This window comes from Triticum aestivum, chromosome 2A (genome assembly GCF_018294505.1).
Source record: "Triticum aestivum cultivar Chinese Spring chromosome 2A, IWGSC CS RefSeq v2.1, whole genome shotgun sequence".
NCBI lineage: Eukaryota > Viridiplantae > Streptophyta > Magnoliopsida > Poales > Poaceae > Triticum > Triticum aestivum.
Window position 1 is genome coordinate 261,142,691 of NC_057797.1, and position 26,097 is coordinate 261,168,787.

Below are 26,097 nucleotides of genomic sequence, written 5' to 3' on the forward strand. Positions count from 1 at the left end.
CTTAGTCATCCGGCCCATAGCGTATCCCTTGATCGCTTCGAAGCTGCCCTTTAAGAACTCGAAACCACAGTGCGCCAGCCCCACGGTGGGCGCCAACAGTCGTGGAATTGTCATGGCAAATGTCCTAGGGGAAGGACTTAGTCGTGGAGCCATCGCAACTAAGTTAGCCTAAAGGGGTTAATCGGGACAAAGGACACAGAGGGTTTATACTGGTTCGGCCCCTCGCGTTGGAGGTAACAAGGGCTACTCCAGTTTGGGATTGCATTATTGGGTTTCAATTACCAGGGAGCAAATATGCTTGACCTAGTTCTCAATCTCTTGTTTCTTGCCCAAAGCCGCCGTCTGGTCATCCCTTTATATACATAGGTCGACGCCCGACGCCTCACGGAGTCCCGGACGGCTCATACACAAGTGTCCGGATCAATGACTACATATGCTTGCCTTACAAAACAAGTCATACTCATATGGCGGTTCACCCTCTTGGGCCTCAAGTCGCCTCTAGGTCTTCGACCATCAACGGGCTTGTATGATCCGCCATCATCATTGATGAGTCACTAGTGGTATGACCCGGCCCCTCCTGGGCGGTTCATACCCAATTGTCATATCCCCAACAAAAGTTATTAGGGATTCCTAGTCCCGAAATAAAAAAATGAATTTACTTTATGTTGTCAAATAATAAATTCCTTGGAAAGTGTTGGTTTGGAGGGCAACCATGGATACGGGTAGACATGGAAAGTGAAAGTATGGTGGAAAAAGGAATAAACTTCATTTTTCTGTTTTGGGAACCGCCTATGATATATCTAAGCATGGAAAGTATTGGGAACTCTAAGTCGTTTTCATAGGTGGGATGGATAAAACTTGCTACCTCTTGAGCAAGCGTTGGTTTTCCCTTGAAGAGGAAAGGGTGATGCAGCAGCGTAAGTATTTCCCTCAGTTTTTGAGAACCAAGGTGTCAATCCAGTAGGAGATAACACGCAAGTCACCTAGGACCTGCACAAACAATCAAGAACCTTACGACCAGCGAGATAAAGGGGTTGTCAACCCCATCACGGTCAGTCGCAAAAGTGAGATCTAATAAAGATAATAAGACAAATAATTTTGGTATTTTTGTTATCTAGATTGGAAAGTAAATATTGCAAAATACAATAAATAGGAAACTAGAATTGTAGATCGGAAACTTATATGATGTAAAATATAAGATTATATGATGGAAAATAGACCCGGGGGCCATAGGTTTCACTAGTGGCTTCTCTCAAGATAGCATATATTACTGTGGGTGAACAAATTACTGCCGAGCAATTGATAGAAGATCGCATAGTTATGAGAATATCTAGGAAATGATCATGAATATAGGCATCACGTCCATGTCAAGTAGACCGAGACGATTCTGCATCTACTACTATTACTCCACACATAGACCGCTATCCAGCATGCATCTAGAGTATTAAGTTCATAAGAACAGAGTAATGCATTAAGCAAGATGAAATGATGTAGAGGGATAGACTCAAGCAATATGGTATAAATCCCATCTTTTTATCCTCGATGGCAACAATACAATACGTGCCTTGCTGCCCCTACTGTCACTGCGAAAGGACACCGCAAGATTGAACCCAAAGCTAAGCACTTCTCCCATTGCAAGAAAGATCAATCTAGTAGGCCAAACTAAACGAATAATTCGAAGAGACTTGCAAATATATCAAATCATACATATAAGAATTCAGAGAAGAACGAAATATTATTCATAGATAAACTTGATCATAAATCCACAATTCATCGGATCTCGGCAAACACACCGCAAAAAGTTACATCAAATAGATCTCCAAGAACATCGAGGAGAACTTTGTATTGAGAACCAAAGAGAGAGAAGAAGCCATCTATCTAATAAATATGGACCTGAAGGTCTGTGGTAAACTACTCACACATCATCGGAGAGGCTATGGTGTTCATGTAGAAGCCCTCCTTGATTGATTTCCCCTCCGGCAGATCGCCGGAAAAGGCCCCAAGATGGGATCTCACGGTTACAGAAGGTTGCGGTGGTGGAAAAGTGGTTTTGTGGCTTTCCCTGATGTTTTTAGGGTATACGAGTATATGTAGGTGAAAGAAGTACGTTGGTGGAGCTCCGTGGGGCCCACAAGGATGGGGGGTGTGCCTACCCCGCTAGTCGCCCCCTCCTATCTCGTGGCTGCCCAACGGAGTTCTAGACATCAACTCCAAGTCTCCTGGTTTGCTTTCGGTCCAAGAAATACCATCGTGAAGGTTTCATTCTGTTTGGTATTCCTTTTCTGCGAAACACTGAAATAGGCAAAAAAACAAAAACTAGCACTCGGCCTTTGGTTAATAGGTTACTCCCAAAAATAATATAAAAGAGCATACTAAAGCCCATTAAACACCCAAAACGATATAATAGCATGGAACAATCAAAAATTATAGATACGTTGGAGACGTATCAAGCATCCCCAAGCTTAATTCCTGCTCGTCCTCGAGTAGGTAAATTATAAAAACAATTTTTTTGATATGGAATGCTACCTAACATATTTTTCAATGTAATTTTTTTATTGTGGCATGTATGTTCAGATCCCAAATATTCAAGATAAAAGTTTAATATTGACATAAAAATAATAATACTCCAAGCATACTAACCAAGCAATTATGTCTTCTCAAAATAACATAGCCAAAGAAAGCCCATCCCTACAAAATCATATAGCTAGGCTATGCTTCATTTCCGTCACACAAAATGCTCCAATCATGCAAAACCCCGATGAAAAGCCAAGCAATTGTTTCATACTTTAGTATTCTCAAACTTTTTCAACTTTCACGCAATATATGAGCGCGAGCCATGGACATAGCACTATAGGTGGAATAGAATGGTGGTTGTGAAGAAGACAAAAAATAGAGGAAGATAGTCTCACATCAACTAGGCGTATCAATGGGCTATGGAGATGCCCATCAATAGATATCAATGTGAGTGAGTAGGGATTGCCATGCAACGGATGCACTAGAGCTATAAGTGTATGAAAGCTCAACAAAAGAAACTAAGTGGGTGTGCATCCAACTTGCTTGCTCACGAAGACCTATGGCAATTACAGGAAGCCCGTCATTGCAATATACAAGCCAAGTTCTATAATGAAAAAATACCACTAGTATATGAAAGTGACAACATAAGAGACTCTCTGTCATGAAGTAACATTGTCCCTTCTCTGTTTTTCTCTCATTTTTTTGTTTGAGCCTTCTCCTCTTTTTTTATGGCCAATTTTTTCTCTTTTTTTCATCTGGAGTCTAATCCCGACTTGTGGGGGAATCATAGTCTCCATCATCCTTTCCTCACGTGGGACAATGCTCTAATAATGAAGATCGTCAAACTTTTATTTACTTACAACTCAAAAATTACAACTTGATACTTAGACCAAAATGTGACTCTATGTGAATGCCTCCGGTGGTGTACCGGGATGCAATGAATCAAGAGTGACATGTATGAAAAATTATGAATGGTGGACATGCCACAAATATGATGTCAACTACATGATCATGCAAAGCAATATGACTATGATGAAGCGTGTCATAATAAACGGAATGGTGGAAAGTTGCATGGCAATATATCCCGAATGGCTATGGAAATGCCATAATAGGTAGGTATGGTGGCTGTTTTGAGGAAGGTAGATGATGGGTTTATGGTACCGGCAAAAGTTGCGCGGCACAAGAGAGGCTAGCAATGGTGGAAGGTTGAGAGTGCCTATAATCCATGGACTCAAATTAGTCATAAAGAACTCACATACTTATTGCAAAAATCTACAAGTCATCGAAAGAAAGCACTATGTGCAAGCTCCTAGGGGGATAGATTGGTAGGAAAAGACCATCGCTCGTCCCCGACCGCCACTCATAAGGAAGGCAATCAAAGAAACACCTCATGCTTGTCACACAACGGTTACCATACGTGCATGCTATGGGACTTGCAAGCCTAAAAACAAGTATTTCTCAATTTCACAATTACCAACTAGCACGACTCTAATATCACCATCTTCATATCTCAAAACAATCATCAAGTATCAAACTTCTCATAGTATTCAATGCACTCTATATGAATGTTTTTATTATACCCATCTTGGATGCCCATCATATCAGGACTAGTTTTATACCAAGGAAAATTACCATGCTTTTCTAAAAGACTCTCAAAATAATATAAGTGAAGCATGAGAGATCAATAATTTATATAAAATAAAACCACCACCGTGCTCTAAAAAGATATGAGTGAAGCACTAGAGCAAAATTGTATAGCTCAAAAGATATAAGTGAAGCACATAGAGTATTCTAATAAATTCTGATTCATGCGTGTCTCTCCCAGAAGGTATGTACATCAAGGATGATTGTGGCAAACTAAAAAGAAAAGACTCAAATCGTACAAGATGCTCCAAGCAAAACACATACAATGTGGTGAATAAAAATATAGCCTCAAGTAAAGTTACCGATAGACGAAGACGAAAGAGGGGATGCCTTCCGGGGCATCCCCAAGCTTAGGCTTTTGGTTGTCCTTCAATTTTACCTTGGGGTGCCTTGGGCATCCCCAAGCTTAGGCTCTTGTCACTCCTTGTTCCAAAATCCATCAAATCTTTACCCAAAAACTTGAAAACTTCACAACACAAAACTCAATAGAAAATCTCTTGAGCTCTCCGTTTGTATAAGAAAATAAACCACCACTTTAAGGTACTGTAATTGACTAATTATTTATTTATATTGGTGTTAAACCTAATGTATTCCAACTTCTCTATGGTTCATACCCCCCGATACTTGCCCTAGATGCATCAAAATAAGCAAACAACAAGAGAAAAATAGAATATGTCAAAAACAGAACAATATATAGCAATCTGGAGGTTTCGAATACTTTTGTAACTCCAAAAATACTGAAAAATTTGGACGACCAGGACAATTTGTATATTTATCTACTGCGGCTGGAATTGGTATTTTATCGCTCTGTGGTAAAAAATGAAAAAATTGTGAGCACATACTTTCTGTTTTTATCAGCACGATCAAACAACAATCACCCAAGAAGATCCTAAAGGCTTACTTGGCACAAACACTAATTGAACATAAAAACACAATCATAACAGAGGCTACATAAATTATTTATTACTAAAAAGTAACAAAAAGTAAATAACAAAAATAAAATTAGGTTGCCTCCCAACAAGCGCTATTCTTTAAAGCCCCTAGCTAGGCAAAGAGATTCCAATGATGCTCACATGAAAGACAAGAATTGAAGCACAAAGAGAGCATCATAAAACATGTGACAAACACATCTAAGTCTAATGTACTTCCTATGCATATGCATCTTATAGGCAAACAAATTATTAAGGCAAGCAAAAACTAGCATATGCATGGAAGCGGAAACAAACAATAGCAATCTCAACATAACGAGAGGTAATTTAGTAACATGAAAATTTCTACAACAATATTTTCCTCTCTCATAATAATTACATGTAGGATCATAAGAAAATTCAACAATATAGCTATCACAAAACATATTCTTAACAAGATCCACATGTATGCAAAGTTGACACTCTTCCAAAATAGTGGGATTAATATTAACTAAAGTCATGACCTCTCCAAACCCACTTTTATCAAAAACTTCATAAGATTGCACATTCTCCGAATATGTGGTATCTAAAGTTGACACTCTTACAAACCCACTTTCAATATTATTGCAAACATTATGATAAATCTCATAATCATCATGTGGCTTACATAAATTTTCAAGATCATAAGAAGAATCACCACAATCATAATCATTGCAATAAGTAGATGACATAGCAAAACTAGCATCCCCAAGATTAGGGTTTTGCATATTATTAGCACAATTTACATCAACAGAATTTATAATAAAATCATTGCAATCATGCTTTTTATTCAAAGATCTATCGAATTGCTTCATAAAGTAATTCATCACACTTTTCAGATTGACGAATTTCAAGTAAAACCTCATAAAGATAATCTAGTGCACTCAACTCACTAGCAATAGGTTCATCATAATTGGATCTCTTAAAGTGACTAGAAAGAGGATGAGGATCCATAAACTTTTAGCAAGTGAAGATGCAAGCAAAAAGAAGGTACACGGTAACACAAGATTGAACAGAAGAAGGGCGAAATAAAAGGGCAAAGGTGAAGTGGGGGAGAGGAAAACGAGAGGCAAATGGCAAATAATGTAATGCGAGGGAGAAGATTTTATGATGTGTACTTGGTATGTCTTGACTTGGCGTAGATCTCCCTAGCAACGGCGCCAGAAATCCTTCTTCCTACCTCTTGAGCTTGAGTTGGTTTTCCCTTGAAGAGGAAAGGGTGATGCAGCAAAGTAGCGTAAGTATTTCCCTCAGTTTTTGAGAACCAAGGTATCAATCTAGTAGGAGACAACATGCAAGTCACCTAGTACCTGCACAAACAATCAAGAACCTTGCAACCAACGCGATAAAGGGGGTTGACAATCCCTTCAAGTGTCACTCGCAAAAGTGAGATCTAATAAAGATAGTAAGATAAATAATTTTGGTATTTTTGTTGTATAGATTGGAAAGTAAAGATTGCAAAATTAAATAAATAGGAAACTAGAATTGTAGATCAAAAACTTATATGATGTAAAATAGAAGGTTATATGATGGAAAATAGACCCGGGGGCCATAGGTTTCACTAGTGGCTTCTCTCAAGATAGCATATATTACGGTGGGCGAAAAAATTACTGCCGAGCAATTGATTGAATAACGCATATTTATGAGAATATCTAAGCAATGATCATGAATATAGTTATCATGTCTATGTCAAGTAGACCGAAATGATTCTGCATCTACTACTATTACTCCACACATCAACCGCTATCCAGCATGCATCTAGAGTATTAAGTTCATAACAACAGAGTAATGCATTAAGCAAGATGACATGATGTAGAGGGATAATCTCAAGCAATATGATATAAACCCCATCTTTTTATCCTCGATGGCATCAATACAATATGTGTCTTGCTGCCCGTACTGTCGCTGGGAAAGGACACCACAAGATTGGACCCAAAGCTAAGCACTTCTCCCACTGCAAGAAGGATCATTCTAGTGGGCCAAACTAAACCGATAATTGGAAGAGACTTGCAAAGATATCAAATCATGCATATAAGAATTGATAGAAGAACCAAATATTATTCATTGATAAACTTGATCATAAATCCAAAATTCTTCGGATCTCGGCAAACACACCGCAAAAAGTATTACATCGAATAGATCTCCAAGAAGAGCGAGGAAAACTTTGTATTGAGAACCAACGAGAGAGAAGAAGCCATCTAGCTAATAACTATGGACCTGAAGGTCTGTGGTAAACTACTCACACATCATCGAAGAGGCTATGGTGTTGATTTAGCAGCCCTCTGTGATTGATGCCCCCTCCGGCAGATCGCCGAAAAAGGCCCCAAGATGGGATCTCATGGGTATAGAAGGTTGCGGCGATGGAAAAGTGGTTTCGTCGCTCCCCCTGATGTTTTTACGGTATAAGAGTATATATAGGTGAAAGAAGTACGTCGGTCGAGCTTCGTGGGACCCACAATGGTGGGGGGCGCGCCTACTCCCCCGGGCACGCCCTTCTATCTCGTGGCTGCCTCACGGAGTTCCAGACTTCCACTCCAAGTCTCCTGGTACGCTTTCAGTCTAAGAAAGATCATCGCAAAGGTTTCATTCCGTTTGGATTCTGTTTGGTACTCCTTTTCTACGAAACACAGAAATAGGAAAAAAACATAAACTGGCACTGGGCCTTCGGTTAATAGGTTAGTCCCAAAAATAATATAAAAGAGCATATTAAAGACCATTAAACACCCAAAACAGATAATATAATAGCATGGAACAATCAAAAATTATAGATACCTTGGAGACGTATCACACCTCCCAAAATGTTTTTATCTCTAAGTTTTTCGCGTTGAGCTCTCGCACCTCTACAAATCCCTCCCTCCCTCCGCGAAGGGCCTTTCTTTGAATTTATGCAATTTTTTTTTGAATTTGAGTCTCCATCTTCTCTTATAAAAGGACCTACTAGGAGGCGATATGATCATACTTAAGTATTGGGTGTAGCTAATATGCGAGTGTGTTTCATGAATGGATCAATGATTGAGCATGATGGGCTAGGGATAGCTTATTTTAGCATTAATATTTTGAAAGACATGGTTGCTTGTTGATATGCTTGAGTATCTAAATTATCATGTCAAAACTAGACTATTGCTTTGAACAATATGAAAGTCCAAATGTCCATGCTATAAAGAAAAGAATATGATATGACATGTTAGGCAGCATTCCACATCAAAACTTCTATTTTTATCACGTTCCTACTTGATGACGAGTAGTAGTTGAGCTTGGGGATGTTCATACGTCTCCAACGTATCTATAATTTTTGATTGTTCCATGCTGTTATATTATCAATCTTGGATGTTTTGTAATCATTTATAGTCATTTTATATCATTTTCGGTACTAACCTATTGACATATTGCCAAGTGGTAGTTCCTATTTTTTTTCCATGTTTTTCACAAGTGGAAGATTTTTTATGGGCCAGAAGGAACACAATGGGCCCTGGCTGCGCCTATGGGGTGCCCTGAGGGGAGCACAACCCACCAGGGTGCGCCAGGAGGCCAAAGCGTGCCTTGGTGGGTTGTACCCACCTGGGGTGCCCCCAGGCCGCCTCTTTGCTCTATAAATACCCCAATATTCCCAAAACCCTAGGGGAGTCGACGAAATATTCATCCAGCCGCCGCAGAGTCCAGAACCACCAGATCCAATCTAGACACCATCTCGGATGGGGTTCACCACCTGCATTGGTGCCTCTTAGTAGCTAGATGGATTCCTCTCTCCCTCTTTATTCTCAATACAATGGTCTCTTGGAGATCCATATGATGTAACTCTTTTTGCGGTGTGTTTGTTGGGATCGATGAACTTTGAGTTTATGATCAGATCTATCATTTTATATCCATGAAAGTATTTGAATTTCTTTGATCTCTTTCGTGCATGATTTCTTTTAGCCTCGTATTTCTTCTCCGATATTTGGGTTTTGTTTGGCCCACTTGATCTATTTATCATGCAATGGGAAGAGGTGGTAGTGGGTTCGATCTTACGATGCTTGATCCCAGTGATAGAAAGGGAACCAACACGTATGTATTGTTGCTACTAAGGATAAAATGATGGGGCCTATCTCTACATAGATAGATCTTGTCTACATCATGTCATCATTCTTATTGCATTACTCCATTTCTCCATGAAATTCATACACTAGATGCATGCCGGATAGCGGTCGACGTGTGGAGTAATAGTAGTAGATGCAGGCAGGAGTCGATCTACTAATCTTGGACGTGATGCCTATGTAATGATCATTGCCTGGATATCGTCATGAGTATTTGAAGTTCTGTCAATTGCCCAACAATAATTTGTTCACCCACCGTTTGCTATTTTTCTCGAGAGAAGCCACTAGTGAAACCTACGGCCCCCGGGTCTCTTTCTCATATATTTTCCTTTGCGATCTACTTTTTCCTTGCATTTATTTTTCAGATCTATTAATCCAAAAACCCAAAAATACCTTGCTGCAATTTATCCTTATTTATTTTGTTTCGTGTTTGATCTATCAATCTACTACAAATTTACCTCATGTCCGTTTGCCTATCTTGAGGCGCCATACCCCGGAAGGGATTGACAACCCCTTTAACACGTCGGGTTGCGAGAAGTTGTTATTTGTGTGCAGGTGTTGTTTACGTTGTGTTGCTTGGTTCTCCTACTGGTTCGATAACCTTGGTTTCATATCTGAGGGAAATACCTAGAGTCGTTGTGCTGCATCATGCCTTCCTCTTTGGGGAAAAACCGACGCAGCTTCAAGCGACATCAGTTGCCCATGTGACATTTTGGCGGAATTGCACAAAACAATCTTAAGAAAAAAGTGATTTGTGTAGTTCACCCAAAGGTCACAATAGCAACAAGGTGAAATGGATGGCCCTATTTCCAAAAGGAGGTAGAAAGGAAATAATTACTGCCCAATAACACGAGTTGAAGACACATACGCCGACAAAAAAGGAGCATATTCCATTTAATAAGGGAAATATAGCAGCATGGTGGTCTATCAAAAATGGTTTGAGGACGAGGTTGCAAGATGGAAAGTATGCTAGCCGAGATACATTTTAAGCAAACAACTAAAGAAGATCCACATGCAGCAAGGTGGGAAGATGGGCAGTGGAGCAACGCCGGAGGAAGTTGTACCTGAGGGTCGTCGGGATGTTACTAGGAGGGCGCTGGCGGCTGGAATCTGCCCATACTGCAGCAGCGAGCAAGTGGCGAAGGGCCTACCGCACCGGAGCTTGGTCGGAGAGAACGACGGGTACCGCAGATCGGGACGTGCTACCTCAACTCCGTTGAATGGAGAAATGATGCACATCCTCCCTTTCCGCCGGCGGACGGGATGCGACCTGATGACTGACCAACGGTGAGAGCGAGAGGCCACCACCACTGTCGGTGTCAAAACTGGTGGATCTCGGGTAGGGGGTCCCGAACTGTGCGTCTAGGCCGGATGGTAATAGGAGGCAAGGGACACGATGTTTTACCCAGGTTCGGCCCCTCTCGATGGAGGTAAAACCCTACGTCCTGCTTGATTAATATTGATGATATGGGTAGTACAAGAGTAGATCTACCACGAGATTGGAGAGGCTAAACCATAGAAGCTATCCTATGGTATGATTGTTGTTTTGTATCTTGTCCTACAGACTAAAACCCTCTGGTTTATATAGACACCGGAGAGGGTTAGGGTTACACAAAGTCGGTTACAATGGTAGGAGATCTATATATCCATATCGCCAAGCTTGCCTTCCACGCCAAGGAAAGTCCCTTCCGGACACGGGACAGACTCTTCAATCTTGTATCTTCATAGTCCAGGAGTCCGGCTGAAGGTATAGTCCGGCCATCCGGACACCACCTAATCCAGGACTCCCTCAGTAGCCCCTGAACCAGGCTTCAATGACGATTAGTCCGGCACGCAGATTGTCTTCGGCATTGCAAGGCGGGTTCTCCCCCAAATTTCTTGTACCTGTTGAATAAAGTCCGGCTTCTTGTAAATGTTGCGCTCCTTGGCTTCTATGCCCAATAATGACCGTCTCCCATGTGTCAAACGAATATGAAAAGTCTGAGTGTTTTTACATCCACACCCCTAGCCGCATAAATGAGCCGCCCGTTTAAGGGGACGAGGATTTAGATCCAAACCACACCTTCTCCTCCTCGCGAGTGTTCATTAGAGCGCATCTGACAAAGGTCCATATCACCAAGGCCAGCCGTCGCAACTCCTCCTTTCGCCCTTCTAGCCCTTAGCCTGGATATTGGGAGAGATGCTCCATCCCGCATAGCGAGCTAGTGACGCTCCAGACCAAGGGATTTCTCCCCCCGGCCTATATGGTCCCGATTCGAGCTGGTCTTGCCATCTATAATGGCGGAGAGCAAGCGGAGAGTGCCCCTAATCCCTCCAAAGGATAGTGGGTATGCCTTGTCCCTTATTTAATAAGAGGGCTTGGATTTCCAATCCATCCATTTCTCCGGGGGCTCCTGGAGTTCTATGGCCTCCAGCTACACAATCTCATGTCTGCCTCCGTATTGCATATCGCGGGCTTCGTAGCCCTCTGCGAGCTGTTTTTGGGTGTTGAGGCTCATTTCGGGCTGTGGAAAGAGTTATTCTGCCTAGTGCCCCATTCTCAGAAGGGGTCAATATATCAAGTGGGCGGAGCCGAAGTGTGGCGCATCGCCGGGACCGGATATCTATCCGGAACCCCAAAGAAGGTGTCCGAGGACTGTCCTTTGGAATGGTTTTACATAGAGGACGTCCCGTTGCCGGACCCTGTCCGGATCGGCCTCCCTGAGTTCGATAGTGCTCCACAAAAGAAGCGCCTAAGTTGGCGTCCACGGAGCCCTCAGAGGGAAAGTGACAAGGACATCCTTTACCTGATGGGCCCGATAAGATTGTTAGCTCATTCCGGACTGACCATGATTGGGGTCATGGCCGCGTGCATCATGCGAGGGGTGCAACCGCTACAGTATAGAGGCCATCCCATGTGGGACTTCAACGGGGAGGACAACGCCACCCGCTACGGTCGTAAGGGACCGGATTCGGCTGCGGCTCTAACAAAGACCTTGTCCGCTTTGTACAAGGGAGAAGAGGAGGAATTTCTCCGCGTCAACCCACATGGTGGATTTTCTTTGTACAATCCCCCAAGCTGGGTAAGTGGTCACATTTACTTGCCCATCCGTTTAATATTCCCATTGTTAAACATTCAGTCTAGCGACTTCAATGCAGGAACTGCGCCAGGCTGCTAAAGAAATAAACAACCCTCCTCCACAACCCGAGGACCCAGGACGGTCCCTCGACCCGGCCTCTCAAGAGGATCCGGTGGTATCAGTGGAGCTGATTAATGGAGTGTTCCATCAATTGAGCAAGGACAACGCCTTGGTGGCCATTACGGACGATTACCCAGGACTAATCCCGGCCTCCCAGGTAACTGAGATCGAAGTCCCAGTACCCCGAATAGGGGTCCGCCCTCTCGTGTTTTCAGTTTCCTAATTACAACCGAGCTTTGCAGGGGAGGTTTTTGAGATGGGAGGCCAAACCTGCGGCGACAAGCCAACGAGGGGCCGCAGGGCCCTGTGGGCAGAAAAGAGGTGTAGTCCGGACCGAGGCGTCAGCGCAAAGGTATGGCCGCCCTCTTATCCCAGGTGTTATACCTTCAAGGCATATTAACACTCGTGCTCTCTTCAGGACAAAGAGACCTCGCCGGACTATATTCGGAGAGGCTGCCAATCGCGCCTCCACTAGCCAGGCTCCAAAGCCTGGTCCGGAGGCGGAGGCGAACACAAGGCGCGCACCGGACGCTCCTCTGAAGGAGGATGTGGACAGGTTGTATGCTACCAACTCTGAGGTGGAGAGTGCCATGAACCACCGGCGTCGCCGGACAACTCTTCGCGACGCTTGTTTCTCCCAAGAGGCATTAGATGCCTTTCAATTCGGGAGATGCGTACCTCCATGCCGCTCAAAATGGTCTAGCCAGAGCCATGGAGCAATATCTAAAAGACATATGGGTAAGAAAATTTTGGTAATTATATATATATGCCAGTAGCCCCCGAGTCTTGAAACAGTTAGAATAACTGATTTAATGATCATTTGTTATGCAGGTTCCCTACTATCCCAGGAGTTGGAAGAGTGCAAAGCCCAACTTGAGGCCGCACTAGCCGTGGCAGGGGAGCCCAAGGAGACCCCCTATGATAATATACACTTCGAAAGATAAGTATTTTGCGAAGCACGACATGGGTGCGAATCTGACAAATGAAATTGCAGATGGCGCCGGATTGAATCCGGAAAGGCAACATCTCCTACGCCAGCTGAAGGCTGGTGAGAAGGTGCTGACAAAGGTGAGGTGGGAGAAGAACAATCTCCAAGATGCCAACACCAAGCTGGGCGTCGAACTAAAAGATGTTCGTGCCCAGCTGTCAGACTCTGTTAAGGAGAATCAGCGGCTTCGGCGCGGCATATTTAGTAAGTGCTTGAACGAACCTTTGAAAAAAAGTTTGGCGGGGAAGTCGACTAAAAGAGTAATGTCTGTAGGTGTGCTAACAGGTCGTCCTGCAGAGGAGATGCCCGGTTCTACGGGGGACCTTCTTCCTGAGCTCTCGCAACTGCTCGAGCGAGTTCGGCAGGCGATGCGAGTCGTCGCCCAGGCCTTGTGGCCATCCATCTCCATGCCCGAAGGTCTTGGAGAGCTTGCGGAGAAGCTAAAGGGAGCACGGCGGCGCTTCCGATTGTGGAAGATATCGGCCTGCCGTCAAGGCGCTAGGGAGGCCTGGGCCATGGTGAAGACGCGGTACACAAAGGCTGACCCCAACCACATGGCTGAGGTCGGTCCTGTTGGGCCCGATGGGAAGGCGATCCATGTAAGCTTAGTATACGGCCAAGTAGAATTGGCTGCAAAGTATTCCCAGCAGGACTGTAAATTAGACAGCCTATTAGATGGTATTGAAGAGGAATATAATCAGTCAGAATGACTATGTAATTTAATTGACATTTATAATTCCTTCTAGCCGGATTGTAGATCGTTTGTCATGGCCGACCTTTTCGCTTCAGCCTCGGGACCTGACGGTCTGGAGTGTGTCCGAATTCCCATGCGGTTATATAAGAACCAGGGAAAGCATGGAGACCAGGCATAGGGGTCATTAGTGCGTGAACAGACAAGTGCCCGACTAGTTATGTTATATTACATGGTTAGTAAGAAACATCTTCCAGGGAGAATAGTTCCGTTAGGGGTTCCTTTCCCTGGGAGGCATGCCCTAAAGTGCATGCCCATTCTGCGAAAAAGACACGGGAAAAAGCATCTGGGGGCGCATAAATAAATAAGTGAAAAGATCATCTTTTAGGTCACCGACCCAATATTCCCTTAAGAATGCTAGCTTTCGGCTTCACCCAGTCTGAGGTACACATCCGGCTGATCCGACAGTAACAATCGCAGAGGTGCTCCCTTTACCGCCTAGCCGAATAATCGGGAACATAGGGGTAAGCACAGGAGCCAGGCAACCCAGCTTGGCCAAAACTTAAGTCATATCGATGCATATAATGGTGAAATAAAAGGTACATGCGAAAGTGTAACACATGTGTTGGGCATGAAGCCCGTATAAATAAGCTTCTGTTAAAAGAAGCCCCCAGGTTTAATGAGTGCGAATAGCACGTCATTTGATGAGCCTTTAAAGGCTATAGGAGAAAGGAAGGGGAGAAGGAGAGAAATGTAAGACAGACAATATATAAAAAATGGACAGAGGAAGGAGATGAACATAGAGTCCGGCGCTAGGTATAGAATCTCCGGAGACGGGCTGCGTTCCATGGGTTCGGCTCGAGTCGGTTATCCGATGCATCTCACAGGTGGTACGCTCCACCAGTCAGGACTTGGTCAATTTTGAAGGGACCTTCCCACTTGGGCTTGAGTTTGTTCTTTTTCTTGTCCGGCAGGCGTAGAACTAATTCGCCAACATTGTAATTTTTGGCCCGTACTTCTCTGCTTTGGTATCTTCGAGCCTGCTGTTGATAGAATGCGGAACGGGCTTTTGCCACATCATGCTCCTCCTCCAATGCGTCCAAACTATCCTGCCGATCGAGCTCGGCTTCTCTTTCTTCGTACATGTGCACTCGAGGTGAGTCATGAATTATGTCGCAAGATAAGCCACGTAATGCGCGGCACCACATCTAAAGCCTCACCCAATCTGAGGCTCAGAGGCCGAGGAATTTCCGAACTCGAAAATTTGGATTCCTGGATGTTGTCTAATGAATCCAGCCCGTCGCCTGACTCTAAGTTCAGGTCTTGAGTGATATCCCCCCCTCCGCGAGTATCCGGCTTGGAGGGATCGGGAATCCAGACATAGCTAGTCCTTAAGATAGATGAAGGGTCGCCGCACTGTCCCTCTACCACGGCCACGTGATGGGTGACTTGGGGAGAGTTAATCTCTCTCAGATCGGGTTTAGGCCCAATCTGGTCATAATCCGTAGCGACTCCCAGGGCGGCGATGCGATCCAAGAGCTCATTTATGGAGGAGAGCTCCATTGGATCTAATTGCTTGGCGAGTTCCGAGCTGACATGAAGATTGTTTTCGATGGCTCGAGAGGTCATCGTCGGCGTAGAAGCCGAACAGACGGTCATAAGAAAACCACCTAGCCGGAGGGTTTGGCCGACAGCCAAAGCTCCTTAGCAACGATGTCGTTTTTAAAGACGGGGCGAGGCATCCGTCCTAATGGCGACAACACAGAGGAACTCTCAATGAAAGCACCAATGTCAGTGTCAAAATCGGCGGATCTCGGGTAGGGGGTCCCGAACTGTGCGTCTAGGCTGGATGGTAACAGGAGGCAAGGGACACGAAGTTTTACCCAGGTTCGGGCCCTCTTAATGGAGGTAAAACCCTACGTCCTGCTTGATTAATATTGATGATATGGGTAGTACAAGAGTAGATCTACCACGAGATCGGAGAGGCTAAACCCTAGAAGCTAGCCTATGGTATGATTGTTGTTATGTATCTTGTCCTACGGACTAAAACCCTCGGGTTTATATAGACACCGGAGAGGGTTAGGGTTACACAAAGTCGGTTACAATGGTAGGAGATCTATATATCCATATTGCCAAGCTTGCCTTCCACGCCAAGGAAAGTCCCTTCCAGACACGGGACAAAGTCTTCAATCTTGTATCTTCATAGTCCAGGAGTCCGACTGAAGGTATAGTCGGCCATCCGGACACCCCCTAATCCAGGACTCCCTCAACCGCCTTGTGTGAGATGGTGTGACAAGAGACAAACCCCGGCAGGCAGGCTCCATTGTATATAGTGGAGCGGATTTTTCCATTTTCCCCACAACAATCGTTTTATATTCTATACGTGCCTTTGAGGAATATATAACTTTATTTAATACTAACACGTCAAGTCGAACTTTGTTCCGTCTAGGCATGGTACCCGACCCTCCTTCGAGTAAACAACCGCTACACGCGTCAAATTATCACGTGGGCTGCCTTTTCGTATAGAAACGAACTCCACCATGTACCTGCGCGAGTGTGGCCGGGAACGAGACATGAGTACATGCGTCTTGCGTGCACCTCTTCTTTAGGTGCAGCTACGTACGTGGGTGGGTGTGAAAGAGATGGTTTGTGCGAAACAGAGGCAATGCGCCAATGATATCTCAAACAAAAAAATGTATCATATGCAATGTGTGTGAAACAGAGTCATGGATATATCAAATATAGAGGGAGCAATCCACGAGAAGAGAGTGGAGGGATCATGGGCGTGAGATATTGATAGAATCGAAAACAGGGATGAAGTGTGTTGCTGCACGATTGATAAAGAGTGCCATCGAATTTGTGTTTGTCCACGTCAAAGATACATGGCGGCTGGCCTACTGGAATTTGAGAGGGCAGAGGTATAGTTTTTCTTTGTGGCATGGATACCTACCTACAACGTTCGACTATCGGTGTGTCGGGGGGGGGGGGAGGGGGCAGAGACCTAACTATAGAGAGGTAGATCGGCTAATATATGTGTGGAGAAGAGAGAGACCTAGCTATGTATTGAGGGAGATCGATCTGCATCCATGCATATGTGTAGCAGAGGAATAAGGTTGGGAGAAAGAGAAAGGTAGAGTGTCGAAGGGTTGGTGGTGGAGTGGCGTCTCACAAATGGTGGGAGAGGCCTGCTAGACAAAAGAAGTGTATGAGTGCAATATCAATAAGAGAGGGCCAGGGATGTCTGTCTGTCTATGAACGTGCGTGTGAGAGACGGGTCGGGAGGTATGCAAGGATGATGAGGGGAGACCGTATGGTTGTGGTAAGCATACATAACTACATAGGAAGATCAACTGTCATGTGTCCGAGAAAGGGAGAGACATAACTAGTGAGGTAAGTCTATCGGTGCGTGGGGAAAATGAATTATAGTCGACCTGCCTATATGTAGGGAGATCGGTGTCGGTGTGAAAACCGGTGGATCTCGGGTAGGGGGTCCTGAACTATGTATCTAGGATCGATGGTAACAAGAGACAGGGACACGATGTTTACCCAGGTTCGGGCCCTCTCTATGGAGGTAATACCCTACTTCCTGCTTGATTGATCTTGATGAATATGAGTATTACAAGAGTTGATCTACCACGAGATCGTAATGGCTAAACCCTAGAAGTCTAGCCTACGAATATCGTAATGAGTATATGTGATGTCCTTTCCGGACTACCCCCTATAGTTTATATAGACACAGAGGGGATCTAGGGTTTACATGGAGTCGGTTACATAAGAAGGAATCTTCGGTCGCCAAGCTTGCCTTCCACGCCAAGTAGAGTGCAATCCGGACACTGTGCAGTCTTCGGTCTTCATGTCTTCACAGCCCATTAGTCCGACCCATAGATAACAGGCCGGACGCCCGAGGACCCCTTAGTCCAGGACTCCCTCAGTAGCCCCCGAAATAGTCTTCAATAGCGAAGTGCTCGACACATATTTTGTCTTCGGCATTGCAAGGCGGGTTCCCCCTTCAATGATCTCCAAGTAATGTATTCGTCCATTGAATCTAATGTCGCCTCCTTGGCCTCTGTGCATTGGATAATCTTCATCCTCCATGTGTCGAGCGAATGTGGAAAGTCAGGGTGTTTTTTTGCGAATAATACCCCATCCATGCGCGGAAGAGCGCCTACTTAAAGAGATTGGGTCCTAGATCCATTCAGCGCTGTGCAGAAGAAATCCCCAGAGACTGCTTACGAGAAACCATTCCAGCATGGTTAGCGTCCCCAGCTCCTCCGCTCGTCCCGGCCCAGAGAAAGGCGGGTGGGAGAAGTGTTCCATGTCTCATAGCCGTTTGACGAAGTTGCAAACGCAGGGATACCTTCCCAACGCAGATCTAGTCCCTGTTCGAACGGGGCTAGCTTCCTTCAATGAGGGGACTCAGGCAGAGGACTTCCCCAATCCATCCGGGAGAGAGCGAGTGTGTTTTTCCCCCTACCTGTTAAGAGGCGTTGGATTTCCTATCCATCCATTCCTTCGAGGGATCTTGGAGTACTATGGCCTCCAGCTGCACAACTTCACTCCGGCCTCTATTCTGCACATTGCGGGTTACGTTGCTTTATGCGAACTTTTACTGGGTGTCAAGGCTCAATTCGAGTTGTGGAGGAAGCTGTTTTGTCTCATCCCGCGTAATCACGAAGGGTCAATATTTCAAGTGGGTGGGGCCGAAGTATGGCGTGTCGCCGATACCGGATATCCATCCGGTACACTAAGGAAGGCACACAATGACTGGCCCTCCAAATGGTTTTATATAGAGGATGTTGCGCTTCCCGACCCAGTTCGAAAGGGTCTTCCCGAATTTGCGCGCGTCCCACTAAACTTATGCCATTGTTGGCGTCCCCGTAGTCTCGAAGAGGAAGATGGCATGGAGGTTCGCCAGCTGATGAGGAGGATGGAAGAGCTCACTCAATCTGGACTCACAATAATTGAGTTTATGGCAATTACCATAACGTGAGGGGTTCAACCACTCCAATACAGAGGGCTTCCAATGTGGCACTTCAATGGGGAGGACGACGCCTCTTGTTGCGGCCGGAAAGGTCCGGATACCCCTGCCGCTTTGGCTAAAACATTAGCCGAACTGTTCAAAGGGGAGGGAAAGGAATTTCTCCACATGAAATTCAGAGATGGGTATTCTATGTACAACCCTCCTAGCTAGGTAAGGCCCGACCCCTCTGTTTTCACTCCTTCCCTCTTTGGATTGCCTTTGATAAACTTTTTAACTTTGTTTGCCTATGACAACACTGGCGAAAAGTCACCGAGGGATTTTATAGTCCCGCCCCATAGCCGGAGGATCACAACCGGGAGCTTGATCCCAGGTTCGAAGAGGATCCGGAAATATTTGTGGTGCTTGCGGAGGGGTTGTTTTACCAGATGAGCTACGATGGCACAGAGGTGGACATCATCGCCGTCTACCTCGGTCTTCTTCTAGCTTCACACGTAAGTGATCCGAACACACCTTATTCAAAAAGAGATTTCTCCTTCCTTCTTACCCATCGCACCATCTTGTGCTCCAAAGGGGAAGGGTTCGGCGCGACGTACAACTCCCAGGGTACCTCCGAAGAGTGCGTCCCCCACGCTGGGCAAGCCTTCCAAGAGGAGGGCAAACGAAGATACGGCCATGCCTTCATCGAAGAGGTATGAATCCGTCAACCCGCACCTAAGCAGTCACGCCCAACCGTGACCTTCCTGTTATCCATGTGTCAGGGGAAAGATGCACCGGACCGTATCCGGAGGTTTGAGCAGCCGTACTTCCCACAGCCAGGATTCAAATCCTACCATGAAGACGGGGGCTGATACGGAGGCGAAGCCGGACTGTCCTCCAGCCGGGGACTCGGATGATGTATCCATTACCAACTCGGAAGTGGAAAGTGCGATGAATCATCAGCGCCGCTGGGCCATTTTACAGGACCCTGGCTTTTCAAAAGAGTTGTTTAACGCCTTCAACTCGGCCGATGCATACATATGAGCTGCTCGAGATGGGATTAACAGGGCCACAAAGCAACATTGGAAAGATGTGCATGTAAATTTATTTTGTATGACTATGATAACCATATGCCAGTAGCCCCTGAGACTTAAAGGAGTTGAAACAACTGATTTAAGGACCAATGTATTACCAGGTGCTTATAGAGAAGAACACCCAGCTAGCTTAGGAGCTGGAAAAGTGTCAACGGCGGCTGCTTGCTGCCAATGCCGAACTGGAGAAATACAAGGCATCTCCTGGTAATGTTTCCTTCTATCGAAAATTCACAATGATACGCCGATAGTGCGGATCTGGGTGCTAATCTTAGTGTTCGGCTGTTAGACCAAGTACGAAAGCAGCTGGACGCCACTCAAAGCGAAGAACGTGGAGCCAAAAAGCTACAAGCAGCGGGCGAGCGTGTATTGACAAAAGTCATTCAGGAGAAAAAGAAACTCAAACTCCAAACTGGGCGAAGAACTGAAAGATGTGCGGGCTCAGCTAGCTGACTCTATGAAGGAGAACAAGAAGCTACCAGGCGGTATATTCAGTATGTAGCCACTTTTGTTTTATAACGGTTTTGGAGGTAGCGGTAGCTGATAAAGGTGTAATTGCAGGTGTTTTGACGAACCACCCCGAAGAGGAGGTGTCCGGATCATCGAGTGATCTTCTGCAAGGGTTGTCGTAGTTGCATGAGCAAGCTCGGCAGGCGATGAGGAGTGTAGCCAAGGCATTATGTCCATCTGACTCCCCTCCAAGAAGCATGGAGCAGCTGGTAGAGCTATTCAAGGGAGAGCGGCGGCGTATCCGGCTGGGAAGATATCGGCATGCCGCGAGGGTGCGCGAGAGGCTTGGGCCATGGTGAAGACGCGATATACCAAGATGGATCCTAATCACCTGGCTAGGGTCGGACCAGTAGGGTCGAATGGGGAAGAAATTCCCGTTAGTTTAGTATATGACCAGGTAGAGGTGGCCGCCAAATATTCCCAACAGGATTGTAAGTTAGATTGCCTGTTGGAAGGTATAAAAGAGGAAGTGTTCGAGTCCAAGTGACTGTGTACTTTCCTCATCTAGCCAAATTATATATCATTTGTCATGGCAGACCTTTTCGCTTCAACCTCCAGTCCTGAAGGTGTAGAGTGTTTCCGAATACCGTCGCAGCCGAATAGGCTGGGTTATGCTTGGAAAACTAGGCGTAGGGGTCATAGTTGCTTGAACAGACAAGTTCTATCTGGCTAGCTATGTTATATTACATTGATATCATAAGAAACATCTTCTAGAGAGAATAGTTCCATTAGGGGTTCCTTTCCCTAGGTGTGCATGCGTTTAATGCGCATGTCCGAATTGTGGTGTGAGCACCACGGTTTGTATAACTTCTAGGGGTGCACAATGGAGTGAGTGTAAAAAACATCTTTAATTCACCGACTTAATATTCCCTTAAGAACGATAGCTTTCGGCTTCACCCACTCTGAGGTACACATCTGGATGACCCGGCCATAACAATCGCAGAGGTGCTACCTTTATGCCCTAGCCGAACTAACGGGACGTAGGGCATAAGCATAGGAGCCAGGCAACCCAGCTTGGCCAAAACTTAAGTCATATCGATGCATATAATGGCAAAGAAAAGTTACATATGGAAAAAAACTCATATGTGAGGAGCTTGATTCTCAAGGAATGACAAGAACTTCTGTTCAAGAAGCCCCCAGGTACGAGCAGCGTACATGTGGAAAGATGTATGTGCCAATGGTGTGCGGTCTAGCCGCATCAAAGCTTTAAAGCGAAAAAGAAGAAAGTAATCGGAAAACAGAGGAAAAATAATGGGAACTATAGGGGAGGAGGAAACGAACAAAGGGTGTAGTGCTAGGCGTAGAATCTCCGGAGTCTGGCCGCGCTCCAGGGGTTCGGCTCGAGGTGATTGTCTGATGCATTGCGAAGACGGTACGCTCCTCCAGTGAGGACTTCGTCAATTATGAAGGGACCCTCCCATTTGGGCTTGAGTTTGTCCTTTTTCTTCTCCGGGATCCATAGAACGAGTTCGCCAACGTTGTAAGTATTGGCCCGTACTTCTCTGCTTTGATATCTTCGAGCCTGCCGCTGGTAAACTGCTGAACAAGCTTTTGCGACATTGCATTCCTCCTCCATGGCATCTAGGCTGTCCTGCCGATCGAGCTCGGCTTCTCTCTCTTCGTACATACACACTCTAGGTGAGTCGTGAATAATATCGCAGGGCAATACGGCCTCTGCACCATACACCACGAAGAAGGGTGTGTACCCGGTAGTATGATTGGGCGTGGTCCGCAGCCCCCAGAGTATGGAGTCGAGCTCCTCAACCCAGTGCTTGTTTGATTCTTTTAAAGACCGCACTAGTCTGGGCTTGATGCCGCTCAAAATAAGACCGTTGGAGCATTCAACTTGACCGTTGGTTTGTGGGTGGTAGACAGAGGCGTAATCTAGTTTAATACCCAGATTAGTACACCAGGATTTTACCTCGTCGGCTGTGAAATTAGAGCCGTTGTCAGTGATGATGCTGTGTGGGACACCATGACGGTGCACAAAATCGGATATGAAGTCTATCACCAGGCCGGACTTAGTCGTTTTGACCGGTTTAGCCTCTATCCACTTAGTGGATTTGTCCACCATAACCAGCAGATATTTTTTCTTATGGCTTCCCCCTTTAAGGGGTCCAACCATGTCGAGTCCACAGACCGCGAAAGGCCAAGTGATGGGGATTGTTTGTAGGGCAGTGGGGGCATATGGCTTTGATTGGCAAAGAGTTGGCATCCAACGCAATGTTGGACAAGGTCCTGTGCATCCGCTCGGGCCGTCGGCCAATAAAACCGTATACGGAAAGCCTTGCTAACAAGGGCCCAAGCTGCGGCGTGGTGCCTGCCGAGTCCGGCATGAATTTCATCCAAGAGCTGCCGCCCCTCTTCCTCGGATATACATCGTTGAAAGACTCCGGTGGCGCTTTTCTTGTAGAGCTCTCCATTATGAACCTTTTAGGCCTTCGAGCGCCGGACAATGCAGCGGGCCTCATTCTGGTCCTCGGGAAGCTCTTTCCTATTAAGGTAGGCCAGGAAGGGTTCGGTCCATGGGGCTATGACTGCCATGATGAGATGCACCGATGGTGTTATGTCGATGTTTCTGGGATCTAGGGTTATGTTTGGGTTTGGACTAGCATTGTGTTTTCCCCCTGCCACACCACGGATGGCTTAAAGAGCCTTTCCAGGAAGATATTAGGTGGGACGGGGTCGTGCTTAGCGCCAGTACGAGCGAGAACATCCGCCGCTTGATTACTTTCTCAAGCCAGATGATGGAACTCGAGCCCCTCGAACCGGGCCGACATTTTTATGACTGCGTTACGATACGCTGCCATACTCAGATCTTTGGGGTCGAAATCTCCATTTATTTGAGATATTGCGAGGTTCGAGTCCCCGCGCACTACTAGGCAGTGTACGCCCATTGAGACAGCCATCCGGAGACCATGCAATAAGGCCTCGTATTCGGCTGCATTATTGGAGTCTGTGTATATTATTTGGAGAACGTACTGGACGATGTCTCCGGTAGGGGACGTTAAGACGACACCCGCTCCTAACCCTGCCAGCATTTTGGAGCCATCGAAGTGCATGACCCAATTGGAGTAAGTGCCATACTCTTTAGGGAGTTCGGCCTCTGTCCATTCGGCAATAAAGTCGGCCAGTACTTGGGATTTGATAGCTTGGCGTGGTTTGTATGTAATGTCAAATGGCAGGAGCTCAATGGCCCATTTGGCAATCCGACCCGTAGCATCGCGATTATTTATGATGTCATTGAGTGGCACTTCGGAGGCCATCGTGATCGAACACTCCAGGAAGTAGTGACGAAGCTTCCGGGATGCCATGAAGACCGCATATGCTATTTTTTGATAATGAGGGTACCAGGATTTGCGTGGTGTAAGGACAGTGGAGACGTAGTATACTGGCTTCTGAAGCGGGAATTTATGTCCGTCCTGCTCTCGTTCAATGACGAGTATGGTGCTCACCACCTGATGTGTCGCAGATATGTATAATAACATCGGTTCGCCGACATTTGGTGCGACCAGGATTGGGTTACCCACAAGAAGGGTTTTTATTTCTTCTAGTGCGGTTGTTGCCGCGTCCGTCCACTCAAGGTGGTCAGTTCGTCGTAGAAGGCGATAGAGTGGCAGTGCCTTTTCTCCTAATTTGGAGATAAAGCGGCTTAGAGCTCCCACGCAACCTGCAAGTTTTTGGACATGTTTAAGGTCTGTTGGCTTAGCCAATTGTGACAAAGATCGGATTTTGGCTGGGTTTGCTTCGATTCCTCTATTGGAAACGATGAAGCCCAGCAGTTTTCTAGCAGGGACGCCGAAGACGCATTTTTCCGGGTTGAGCTTGATGTCGTACGCCCTGAGGTTGTCGAATGTAAGACATAAGTCGTCTATTAGTGTTTCCACGTGCCTGGTTTTGATGACGACATCATCAATGTAAGATTGCACTATTTTGCCGATCTGTTTCTCCAGGCATGTTTGAATCATGCGTTGATATGTGGCGCCAGTGTTCTTAAGCCCAAAGGGCATGGTATTGAAGCAGAATGGCCCATATGGGGTGATAAATGTTGTTGAAGCTTGATCGGATTCCTTCATTTTGATTTGATGGTATCCGGAGTATGCATCGAGGAAACACAATGAGTCGTGTCCTGTAGTGGCGTCAATGATTTGAGCAATGTGGGGGAGGGGGAAGGGATCCTTAGGGCAGGCTTTGTTGAGGCCATTGAAATCGACGCACATGCGCCAGGATTTGTCCTTCTTTGGTACCATCACCAGGTTTGCCAACCAGTGCGGATGTTTGATTTCTCTAATGAATCCGGCCTCGATGAGTTTGGCCAGCTCCTCCCCATGGCTTGTTGCTTGGGTTCGAAAAAGCGCCGTAGTGCTTGCTTAACTGGTTTAAACCCCTTTAATATATTGAGACTATGTTCGGCCAGCTTGCGTGGGATCCCCGGCATATCCGAAGGGTGCCAGGAAAATATGTCCTAGTTTTTGTGTAGGAATTCTCGTAGTGCGGCGTCAACTGATGGGTTTAGGTGAGCTCCGATGGATGCCGTCTTCTTGGGGTCCGTTGGGTGGACCTGGAATTTGATTATCTCTTCTGCCAGTTTAAACGAGTGGATTTGGAGCGTTTGTCGAGGATCACATCGTCCATGTCCACTGTGGAGCGTAGTGCGGTTAATTCCTCGGCCGCGAGGGCTTCAGATAGCGCCTCCAAGGACAGGGATGCGGTTTTGTTTTTAGCGCGGAGTGCTATGTCCGGGTCACTGGCGAGAGTGATTATACCATTTGGTCTGGGCATTTTGAGCTTCATATATCCGTAGTGAGGTATAGCTTGGAAGTGTGTAAAAGCATCCCGCCCCAACAGGGCGAGATATCCGCTGCTGAAAGGGGCCACTTGGAAGGTTATTTCTTCGGACCGATAGTTCTCCGGCGATCTGAATACCACATCAAGTGTGATTTTCCCCGTGCACCGCGCCTCCCTACGTGGAATAATTCCTCGGAAGGTTGTGTTACTTTGTTCGATGTGGCTCCTGTCTACTCCCATTTTATGGAGTGTGTCCTCATAAATGAGGTTTAGTCCACTGCCGCCGTCCATGAGGACCTTGGTAAGTCGAAACCCGTCCATGATGGGACTGAGTACTAACACGGCAGGCGCTCGTACTGTTCTGTACTTTGGTTCGTCACCGGCGTTGAATGTTATAGCTGTATTGTTTCATGGGTTTATTACAGCGATTTGGTAGACTTCGTTGAGCTCGTGATGTGCCCTTTTACGCTTGCTGTTTGAAGCGAATGTCTCGAAGACTGTCTATACTCTTGGGTGGTCGTCTTCTGGGGGGTGTTGTTCTGGGGTATCCTTAATAAGGATGTCCTCGCCGCTCTTGGCTACCCGTCGTAGTATCCAACATGCTCTAAGGTTGTCGGTTTCCATGGTGTCTGTTGTTGTATGTATTTTGCATGGGCCATCGAGCCACCCCTCCAGAATGGTGCCATGCCACGTACGGTTTTGTGTTTCTTGACTA